Source organism: Anastrepha obliqua, chromosome 2, assembly GCF_027943255.1.
Source record: "Anastrepha obliqua isolate idAnaObli1 chromosome 2, idAnaObli1_1.0, whole genome shotgun sequence".
Lineage (NCBI taxonomy): Eukaryota > Metazoa > Arthropoda > Insecta > Diptera > Tephritidae > Anastrepha > Anastrepha obliqua.
In genome coordinates, this window is record NC_072893.1 from 46177081 (window position 1) to 46187829 (window position 10749).

Consider the following 10749-nt stretch of genomic DNA (forward strand, 5'->3'; position numbering starts at 1 on the left):
GAATAGGACGATGATAAAAAAAATAGGAAATGAAAGGGAGTGTTTCGAGTGTAAAGTGTCTTGAAAAAGGCAAATCGATGATGGTGCCTCTTAGTGTTGTTGACTTATTAACGTCTGATCGAAATTGAACATATCTTTCATGAATTTGATAAATCTTTCGTAGTTTTTCACGTTTGTGTAAATGTAACTTGACCTATTCCATTGCGATTCCATTTACCTCCTCCTCTATATCCACGCAAAATATCTATCAAACAAATAAAATTAAAATTTTGTTTTGAAAATTGCAACCCTTACATCAGTATTTTCTTATGACGTTGTCACGTTAAACTATCGTCAGTAAACCGACTTTACAGACAACCTCTTTTTTTTATAAACTTTATTAAGGTATTTTGTTTTTAATTATTCCTATAGAATTTGTAAAAATAATCTAGAATATTCTATTGCTATTACTATAGGAACTCTCAACTGCTCTACATTCTGTCGCTGCTTTTTCGGTTTTTAAATATTTGTCTATTTTTTTATTTCTTATTTAATGATTATAAATAAAAATAATTACGATTGATTAACTTTTATAACAAAACACGGGTACTATTTCAGTTAGATTGAGTGAATATTGCCAAGCTATGCATTTTGGTGGAGGTTTTTGGGAAAAATAAATGTAAAAAAAAGTTCTTCATCCTCCAAAACCACTGGTTTCATTTTATTTGAAGAAAAATATGATAACATTAATCAAAAAAAATGTCAGATTGAACCTCTTCCTCAAGTATGGGCTTCTGAGACGAGATTGTTCCAAATTCACTGACTCTTACACCCTTAAATTTTTATTTATTACATGTCTCTTTGAGCTATACAATTTGGGATACGCTTCTTTCATTTATGTAAGCAGAATTGCACGGGTCCAAACAATTTTTCTTAAACATTCTCTATGTTCTCCCAATGCGTGAAAAAACAGCTCCATCAATCACTAATCCTTTAGGTCTTACTATGTGATGCTGAGTCCTGGATAATGACGAACATCGAAGGACGGCCATTAGCAGCTTTCTAGAGAAAAACTTTTCGCAAGATCTATGGTCCGATTTGCATGAATAATACATATCGAATCAGATGGAATCACGAGCTGTACGGCGACAGTGACGTAGCAAAGCGCATTAAAATTCAGCGGCTGCGCTGGATAGCTCACGTTGAGCGAATAGACAATAACGCTCCAGCAAAGAAGGTGCTCTTTTCGAAATGCACTGGTGGAACTTGCAAAACAGGAGGACCTCATCTACGTTGGAAAGACCAAATCGACGACGACCTGACCGCCTTTGGTGTTTCTAACTGGCGTCAACGCGCAGAGGCAACATTTTGGTAGCGGTCAAGACCGACCGACGGGTTGTAGTTACCAGCTAAGTAAGTAAGTAAGCTATAAGCTAAACCCCTAAACAGGCTACAGAGACACACGTCTCTCGCTGGGGTATCCCAGGTGCTATGATTACGACATCTGGTGATGCTCTTAATACCATCCTGAACTAGATCTTCAAATTCGAAGGGAAGCGATGAAGGCGGCGTACGGAAGTCTTTGCCATTTTGAATATGCCATACTGGCTAATTGAGAAAAAGTGCTGGGGTAGCAATATTGGAATTTGTAGTGACAGTCAAGCTGCACTGAAGGCCCTTGCTAACCCACGCTGCTTTTCGAAGTTAGTCGGTGAATGTAAGACAAGACTGAACAGTGTTGCAAGACACAACAAAGTTAGTCTTATTTGTGTCCCTGGACATTGTGACATTACAGGGAACGAGTTAGCTGATAATCTGGCTAATGAAGGCTCTGCAAGTATGCCACTAGGCCCTGAACCCTTTCTAGGTGTCAATTCCGCAACGATTCAATTATGGATTGACGACTGAACGAGGTCTACCCATAGAGGACGTTGGTCTGGGTTGGCCAAGTAGATACTTTCTGAAAGAACCAAACAGGAAAATAGTGACCTTTCTCCTAAAACTCAGTAGAAAGTACCTCAGAGTACTGGTGAGTGCAATCACAGGGCACAACGCCTGTGGTCAGCATCTGGCTGCAATGGGGGGCCATAGATAGCCCGATATGCCTATCCTGTCTTGAGGATGACGACACTGCAGAGCATTTTCTCTGTAGCTGTTCGGCGTTTTCCAGAATGAAACTTAGGACATTGGGTTGCGATAAGCTGAGTATGGGTAAAGTTCATACTGTTCCTCTTCCGGATCTCTTAATATTCATCAATGAATCCAAGAGATTTGTAGAAGAGTGACCTCAAACTAATTTTTCCGTCTTACCACCCACATTTTATCTTTCCTATCTCTCTATTCTACCTACTGAAATCCATCCGGTGTAGTACAATGGTCTCCTGACTGAGTGCTTGGACTTGTCCAACTCACCACAAATCTAATTTAATCTAATCTAAGCTCTAAGTTGCCTGAGATTTGTTGAAACAATTAAATTCGCGTAATGCATTTCTTGTTCGAGTGAATTTCCTTGGGTGAATTGAATTTCATCTCGGTTTCCATTCAATTAGATTTTTCATCTCCGAAAAGTGTATTTTTAGTTATTTAGGTTAGGTTAGGTTAGTTGGGTTGGCAACAAGCCACCCATAGACCTTTTCGTCCCTAGCGATACCAAATGGAGACCGACCTCTATAAATACCTAAAGTAGACATCATGTAGGATGTCAGCGCTTTTGGCGAATCTAAGCAGACCCTCAAACAATGGGGCTCCCAGGCATTTTAAACGCGTTTTTAATAATGACGGATAAACGCACAGAAGGTGTTCTAAAGTTCAAAATTTATTCTGAAATTAAGCTCTACTCAGCTCAATCTCACGTATGGAGATTAATAACATAATATTAATAATAAAATTGAAACAAGAATAAAAGAAAAAAATTATTATACTAAGCTCTGCACTAAGCTTGTTGTTCACTGATTACGTTTCGTTCATTTGCTTAAATTTTCTTCATTACCAGGAGAATACTTCAGTCACGGAAATGATGGCGAACAAATTTTTAGCCCTCTCTAATGTGTGTGAACGTTCATCATTACTCTTGGCCGGCATTGCATCCAGAAAAGTTACAAAATAAATTTATGTGTGTATGCAATAATAATTTTATTTCGTTTGCACTTTTTGTACTGGTTCTCGCCTCTGCCTACGTGAACTAAGTTTGAACTCAATTTGCAGCATTAAATCAACACTCCTTGCGCTGCATGCGTGCATTTCAGACTTTTCCGACATTCCTTGTTTGCCAGTGCGCTCCACAGCGATTCAGTGCACACTTAATTACAATTTTACAAGCTTTTATCTGCCTGTATTTCACCCCTCTCACAGTTGAGTTGCACTTAAATTGTGCTCTAAGCCAACGTACTTGAATTGTACGCCTGAAACTCGCATTACCACACTCACGGATATGCTCGCAAGCGTTTGTACTCTGTAGGAAAGCTTACTTATACTGAATTGTTGCATTTCTGGTGAATTTAGAACTGTTAGTGGTTCGCCTTTCTTGCATTTCCATATCAGCAACTGGCACACTTCACATGCCAATGGCTGATGTAATGTCTCGGTATTACTTTTTCGCTAGCCTGGAATTAGTGCTAAAATTGTTAAAAAATATTTACCTATTGCGCTCTGCATTCTTTTTTTTAAAGTTCCGAACAAGTGTTAAATTCTAAAATGGGGAATTAAACTATAGTCGGGGTTCTACTAATGTTGCTATCACAACAATCTCTAGGGTAGAGTATAAACGTACCATACAGGATCGATCAACGCATTTATTTACACAAATTTTTAGTACTTCAATTCAAAATTCACATTTTATTAACATCCAATTTGTGTGGCACAAAAACATATATTTATTAAATTCCACACCGTCCTCCAGACTTGAACCATTTGAGATGCGGTGTCTACCATCCTAAGCGAAATTCAAGCGACAAGAGTTGTATAGCTCATTAGAAATCTTGGCGATGAATGAAAAGTTATTGCTCGGCGCACAAAGCAAATACGCTGAATGAAATAATAAAATTTTACAAAACATTCATTAGCTCTGTAAAAAGTTCAGATCTTTTTAATACTACTTTGACCGGTTACCCTATTACCTCATTTCAAAAGCTTCTACTATACTCCTTGTCCACTCCGCTCGGAAGCATAGGGCCCCAACAAGACTCTTCCATCCTCCACGGTTATGCGCCGTTTTTGCGCCATCCCATGTGATATCGGCGTTTGCTAGCTTGCGGAAAATCGACCTTCTCCAAGTAATCTTTGGTCGACGGCGACCTCTGCTCCCTTGCGGATTCCAGTTCAATGCCATTCTCGTGAAGTTATCTGGTGGTTTTCTAATTGTGTAACCTATTCATCACCACTTTCAGCGTTTGATTTGCCATAGAATGGGTTCCTGATTCGTTGATCTCCCGTGTTGGAGCGCCTGGATAATTGCGAACTAACTCATACTGTAAACATTCGCCCGAACGTCGCCCTTTGCTAAGCTTGCAGTTAGCATCTTCATTTGCTTCGCCGTCTGCCGTGAAGCAAAAGCTTTCGAGAATTCCCGCCGGGCACACGTCAACCATTATACTTATATGTCTTGCTTTATTATGGTTGATTGTCAAAGCCTTCATCTTGGGAATGGTGACCTCCAGTCCGACAGTGCGTGACTAGTCCGTCTGCCTTCGCTTGCAAGTCAGTGAGTTTGTGAGAGAGGAGGCAGGTGTCATCGGCGAAGTCCAGACTCTCAAGTTGTCTGGTAAATAACCATACGATGCCTCTTTTGTGCATTGTGAGTTGGCTCATAACGTCGTTTAGGGCAATGGCGAAGAGTGTGTCTGTGTCTTAACATCTACCAAATCTCTGTTTTGAGTTTGTCCAATTTTCTTATCATTTAATTTTCAAACTGGCACCATGCCAATCAGATCGCTATATTCGCAAAATCAATTGGTGCCGTAAAATGAAAATTGAGTTGAAAAGTGCTCACAGTGGATATAATTCGAGTCCCTCAACGACTTAACATAGCAGGAAATGAGACCACCTTCGAGATAGGCAAAGTACCCTGTTCATCTCAAGCTAGAATAGGATACCAGGCTCACTGGGAATGGTAAAAGATAATACTTACTTCTGCCATCTTTATAGAAATCACCGAACTCATATGGACTTATGAGTTTAGCAAAAAAATTCCAGCACAAGTTAAAAGACCATCCCAATAAACTAGTCCAAAATCTACTTCTAAATGAAGCTCATACACGAGTGTCAGTGCGCGAAAACAACAGAATCTCGGTCATTCCGGCCTTCAGTATGGGCTCATCATCACGAGAGATAAATGAATTTTCAAGGAAGACTGAAAACAGAGCTTTGCCGGCTACCTCAATTAAATTCCATCACATAAAAAAAAACAACTGGGCCTTTCCGAGACTGGAAGCTCGTCCTTTTCGGCTCCCTCCATCCACATCTATCATAGCCGCAAAAAAAATTTGCACAATCGACATGAAGGATAACGCAAGGTTTAAGGGAGACTGGAAACTATGTCTTTCCGAAAAATCGGGAACTGGAAACCCGTTCTTTCGGGCTCCTGCCATTTATTCGCTGTCATCGCATTCACATAAAAAAATGTGGACTCAAAATAACTTTAAAAGAATATCAGATTGAAGGCCTGTTGTTGGGAAGCTTCTCGCCGCCTGACGGCGTAATTCGACTTCATGGAAAGGAAAATTTGGAAAGGCTCTCTTAAGTAGCTTGCATAAGAATAGCTGACCTATCTACGTGAGCCTCTGTGTAGAACGGCAGTCAACATAACTGACCCAGGAATGATCTATTTCTACCCCCACCAGGCGGCTGGGTAGTTATTGATTATTGCAGAAGCTGAAGAAATCCTGTTTTAGTTATAAAACCACCACCACTCTGGGGGCGTGTGAATACAATTTTCTTTAGGGTTTGATCAACTACAGCCTCCACAACTTTATTTAATATATGTAGTCAACCAGGGACAATAACTTCAAAATGACACTTAGTTGATATTATTCGCAATTGATGAGCTCTTTCCAGCTCTGAGCCAGAATTTTTGTTCACTGGCACAACTTTTTCCTCCAGGGTAACAGTTCCAAATGTGTGTGTATGTGCATAAACCGAGTATGCATTTTAAGTTGCCTACTTACAGGCCAGCTTTACACACTTGAGCACCCAGCTGTAGGCCTTCGTGCAAAATGTGCTTATTTTTGCTCTTTGTATGCACTTAGTATGGTAAATACTGTTTTGTTTTTGTGACTACTTGCTTGATTGTGTTTTTGTGTAGCGCTCATAAATGTCAGAGCAGCATTAGGGGCATACATTCATGATATTCAAAGTATGTGTAGCTGTGTATGTAAATGAAAAGCAGGCGATGACGATGACAAACAATGAGTTGCAGGTTAAAGGAAAATTGCCTAGGTGCAGGTCAGATAGAACGAAAACAGTAATGAAAAATGGTAGAAAAACACATAAAAAACAACAAAAATAAAACCCGTAGGGTTTAGATTTAAGCAAGTTGGGTAGAGAATTATCGACATGATGACAATTGGTGTAGAAACTTAGCAAAAGTTTGAGCTTGGAAGCTGTTATAATTTGGGTAAATAATAGAAGAGTACAAGTAAGTTTTTTTTAAAGAACACATGAAATATTTATGTGAACAAATTTCGTCGAGAATAAAGTGAATGTGTAATGCACGGGTTGGGGCCTTATAACCGCAGCGAATCAAGAGTGAAAAGTGTTACTAACATTTTACGAATTTTCCCATATTACTTTAAAAGGTGCTTTAGGGTCTTAGAAATAATATACCAAATGAGGGATGCCAGCAAAAATGTCTAAATGCCCAAATTTTTCATTCGACGGCAGTGCCTCGCAGGTATGATTTTACAATACTTACAACTTTAAACGCGTTTTTCTCGAAATCACTTTTTTTAAACTGGCCGAAGACATAACTCGAACTAATCTTTACCGATTCTTACGAAATTTTGACAATACATTCGAAATACCTTTCTCCGGACACGTACGTAGGATTTTTTATTTATATTACATAGTTTTTTTTTTAATCAACAATTTTATGTCGTTCTTTATAGTGAAAATTGTAACTTTTTGTTCAAACGTGCACCATTTCGCGAAAAAACAAAATATCGAAAAAATCCTACGTACGTCTCTTTCTGTTGTTATATAGAAACTAAAAAAATTTTATTTTTTGATCCAGGGCAAAAATTAAGGAGTTTACGTCTTCGGCAATGGACCCACTAGAAAAAAAGGCGCCTTAGGAGAACTGCTGGACAGCGGCCATTTTGAAATTAATTCAGACGAAAAATTTTGTATTTGTACCATGAAAGCTATACTAATATAATATATTAAACCTATTTCACAGATTTTCGATTGATTCCTTTGTTGAGTCAAAATAAATTCATAAAATATGCCCATTTTTTGCGCTCTAGACCAGCTTCCCCCCTTAAGTTTAAAAATTTCGGATTATTCCTTCCTGGTTATAAAAATTCACGAAAAACACAAAAATTTCGGCCTCTTAAACCGGTTTCCCCCCTTAAAAAACGATTTTTTACAGATTATTATTCTTTATAGTTTTAGGCGTATTTCTGTGCAAGTCCATTGTAAAAACTCCCCATAGATACAAAGTTATGCTAGAAAATGTCACTGCCCGACGAAAGTTGCGCGATATGCGAGATGCGCACAGGTAGCTGTTCTTCGTTTGAGGCAGCTGGCCGTTACTTTTGGAGCCTTTCAACCTATCGGTTCTTTTGTTATTCTAAAGTATGTATTGCTTACTGTTCAGGAAGGCGTACAATAGGAAGCTGGAATGCGAGATTAGACGTAAGTTAACAAAATAAATTTAAAAATGAATTAAAGTTCTTGTTTTAAATGCGCGCGGCCTCGTGCGAAATGCACTTGAAAGTTTAAACTCATTTTTCTCGCAACATAATTAAAGTGTGACATTTATGACCTAAAACGCATACTTTTCTTAAATGCCGTAAATTGCAAAATTTTTTGAAATTCAAAAACTCCTCCTCGACAGTTGTTGTTGTCGTTGTTGATGAAGTGGTTGAGTATTTCCACTGAAATAGTCCTAATTAGTGACCAGCACCGTTTTATTACCACCGTCCTCGTATAAAGATGCTTGTGTTTTTTTTTTGTTCTAAGTCAGATCCATTTAGTGAGGTCCAAGTATAGCAACAAATTCTTTATCTCGATGTCTGAGATCTCATTAATTTGCGTCAAGGAAGACTTACCAAAGGAGCGGAGTCGTGCCCTAACTAACCCTGGACATTCACATAAGTAGGGGAAAAGACTTTCCTTCGCCCCTTCCGCTTGACAGCTTCTGCAGATAGGATTGAAGGGTAGGTTGAGTCTAGCTACATGACCCCCTACTTTCCAATGGCCTGTTAGGTTTGCAGTGATGCGTGAGATGTTTGGTCGAGAGCATCCTTACAGATTACACTGTGTGACAAAAAAAAAAAAATTAAATAAACTTTTATGGAGACCTAGCACAACTTATGGCTATAGAAAAACTAAATAAAATGGTATAGGAGACATTTCCAATACACCCCCAAAATCTCATTTTATGGCCATAAAACCGTTTTTCAGTAGGTTGATGTGAAGAATCACTCCTAACTTCGCCAATTTCCATCCGATTTCGAATTTGTTTTTTTAGTTCGAAAGAACAAAAACAAGCCTTTTTGACAGTGTGTTGACAATTTTTCTGAAATGACAACTGACGAGACTGTAGACGGAAGTATTTGGAATTTTTTTATTTTTTCTCTATTTTTTCAACTTTGACATAATTTTTACGATATTATCCGATATTGGGGATTTTTTTTAGTACACTACTGTTATAGTAAATTTAATTTTGCGTCGAATGAGCTATATTTGACTGTAATTGAATTAAAATTAATAGAGTTGTGTGAGTTTTAAGATTTTGTTTTTTTTTTTACTAATTTGGTATGTAGGCATCGAAGCATAAAAATGATAACAAGTGTCATTATAAACACATAATATTTATTGGAGTATTGTGCAGTGCAGACAACGGAACTGGTTCCAAACTTAAAAATGCATTGGAAACGGCCCTTTGGAGTTTAGTATGGTACGGTACATTTGTCATTCTCTTCATCAGTTTGGAATACTTCTCTGTAAGAAATTGGACCATCATCATTCATCTGAAGTCGTCATCAACTAAATTCCATTGTTTAAATCGAGAAGCGAGCGTTTCAGATTGTCTTCCCGATAGAAGTAAATCACGAGAAAGATCCTGAAAATCTGAATTTGATACAATGTGTCGTTCTGAAGACTTAGAACTAGACGGAAAGTACTCTTTATCATCAGGTTTATTGTTATCAGTTTGATCATCATCAGCAATGAGTTGAACTTCCTTCAGTTCATGACCTGCAGTTGAGTCAATCATATCGTCCAAGACTACGGGGTTCTTAACAGTTGCAACATCAGCATACTTTATGTGTTTTCGAGCTTTATAATGATGACCGTTTACGCCCGTTTTATAAAAATAACAATCATCTGGTTTATGATAAGGCTGATGATGCCACATCATCGGAGAATATTGAGAAATTCGACTTTTCTGGCAACGTTTTGATTTATATCTCTTGAATTTCAATGAAACAAACAATAAAACTTTGACGTTTTAATAAGGTTAAATTATAATAACAAACTTCTTTTGTTAATCAATGTACAGTGTGAACTTTGGTACACTTGGGAGCTTTTCCATATTTCTATTGAAAAAAAAGTGTGTTATAATATGTCAGATATTTTCGTAAGTTCTAACCAGTTCTGTTGTATGCAGTACAGTGTACTCTTATGTATACATATATACTCCAATAAATATTACGTATCTATAATAACGCATCAAAACACGTCCTTATTCCCATTTAGCGTAAGTTATACCTACATACCAAATTAGAAAAAAAATAAAATAAAATCTTAAAACTCACACAACTTTTTTAATTTTAATTCAATTACAGTCAAATATAGCTCATTCGACGCAAAATTAAATTTTCTATAACAGCAGTGTACTAAAAAAAATCCCCAATATCGGATAATATCGTAAAAATTATGTCAAAGTTGAAAAAATAGAGAAAAAATAAAAAAATTCCAAATACTTCCGTCTACAGTCTCGTCAGTTGTCATTTCAGAAAAATTGTCAACACACTGTCAAAAAGGCTTGTTTTTGTTCTTTCGAACTAAAAAAACAAATTCGAAATCGGATGGAAATTGGCGAAGTTAGGAGTGATTCTTCACATCAACCTACTGAAAAACGGTTTTATGGCCATAAAATGAGATTTTGGGGGTGTATTGGAAATTTCTCCTATACCATTTTATTTAGTTTTTCTATAGCCATAAGTTGTGCTAGGTCTCCATAAAAGTTTATTTAATTTTTTTTCTTGTCACACAGTGTTATTCGTCCTTTGGATTTTGTACGACGGCCATGTGTTTTTTGTTGCAATAAATGTAGTTAATTGCTTCCATCTTCTTTCGGCTAAAGTATGATAGTGTGAAGTAATGTATGCTTTTAATGAGTTGAGTGGGGTGGAGACTGCCACCGCCTCTACTATTTCTAGTGTTAAACTTTTTCTTGCTAGCTCATACGCTGTTCCTATGACCTGGAGCCCATATCAGAGTAAATTCAAGCCAATGACTAAGCAATTCCAGCTCTTCTCTACACTGTGAGACTAGTTTGGATGAAGTGAAGTTGGACTCTAAGGCCTTTATAGCTGTTTGACTGTCTGA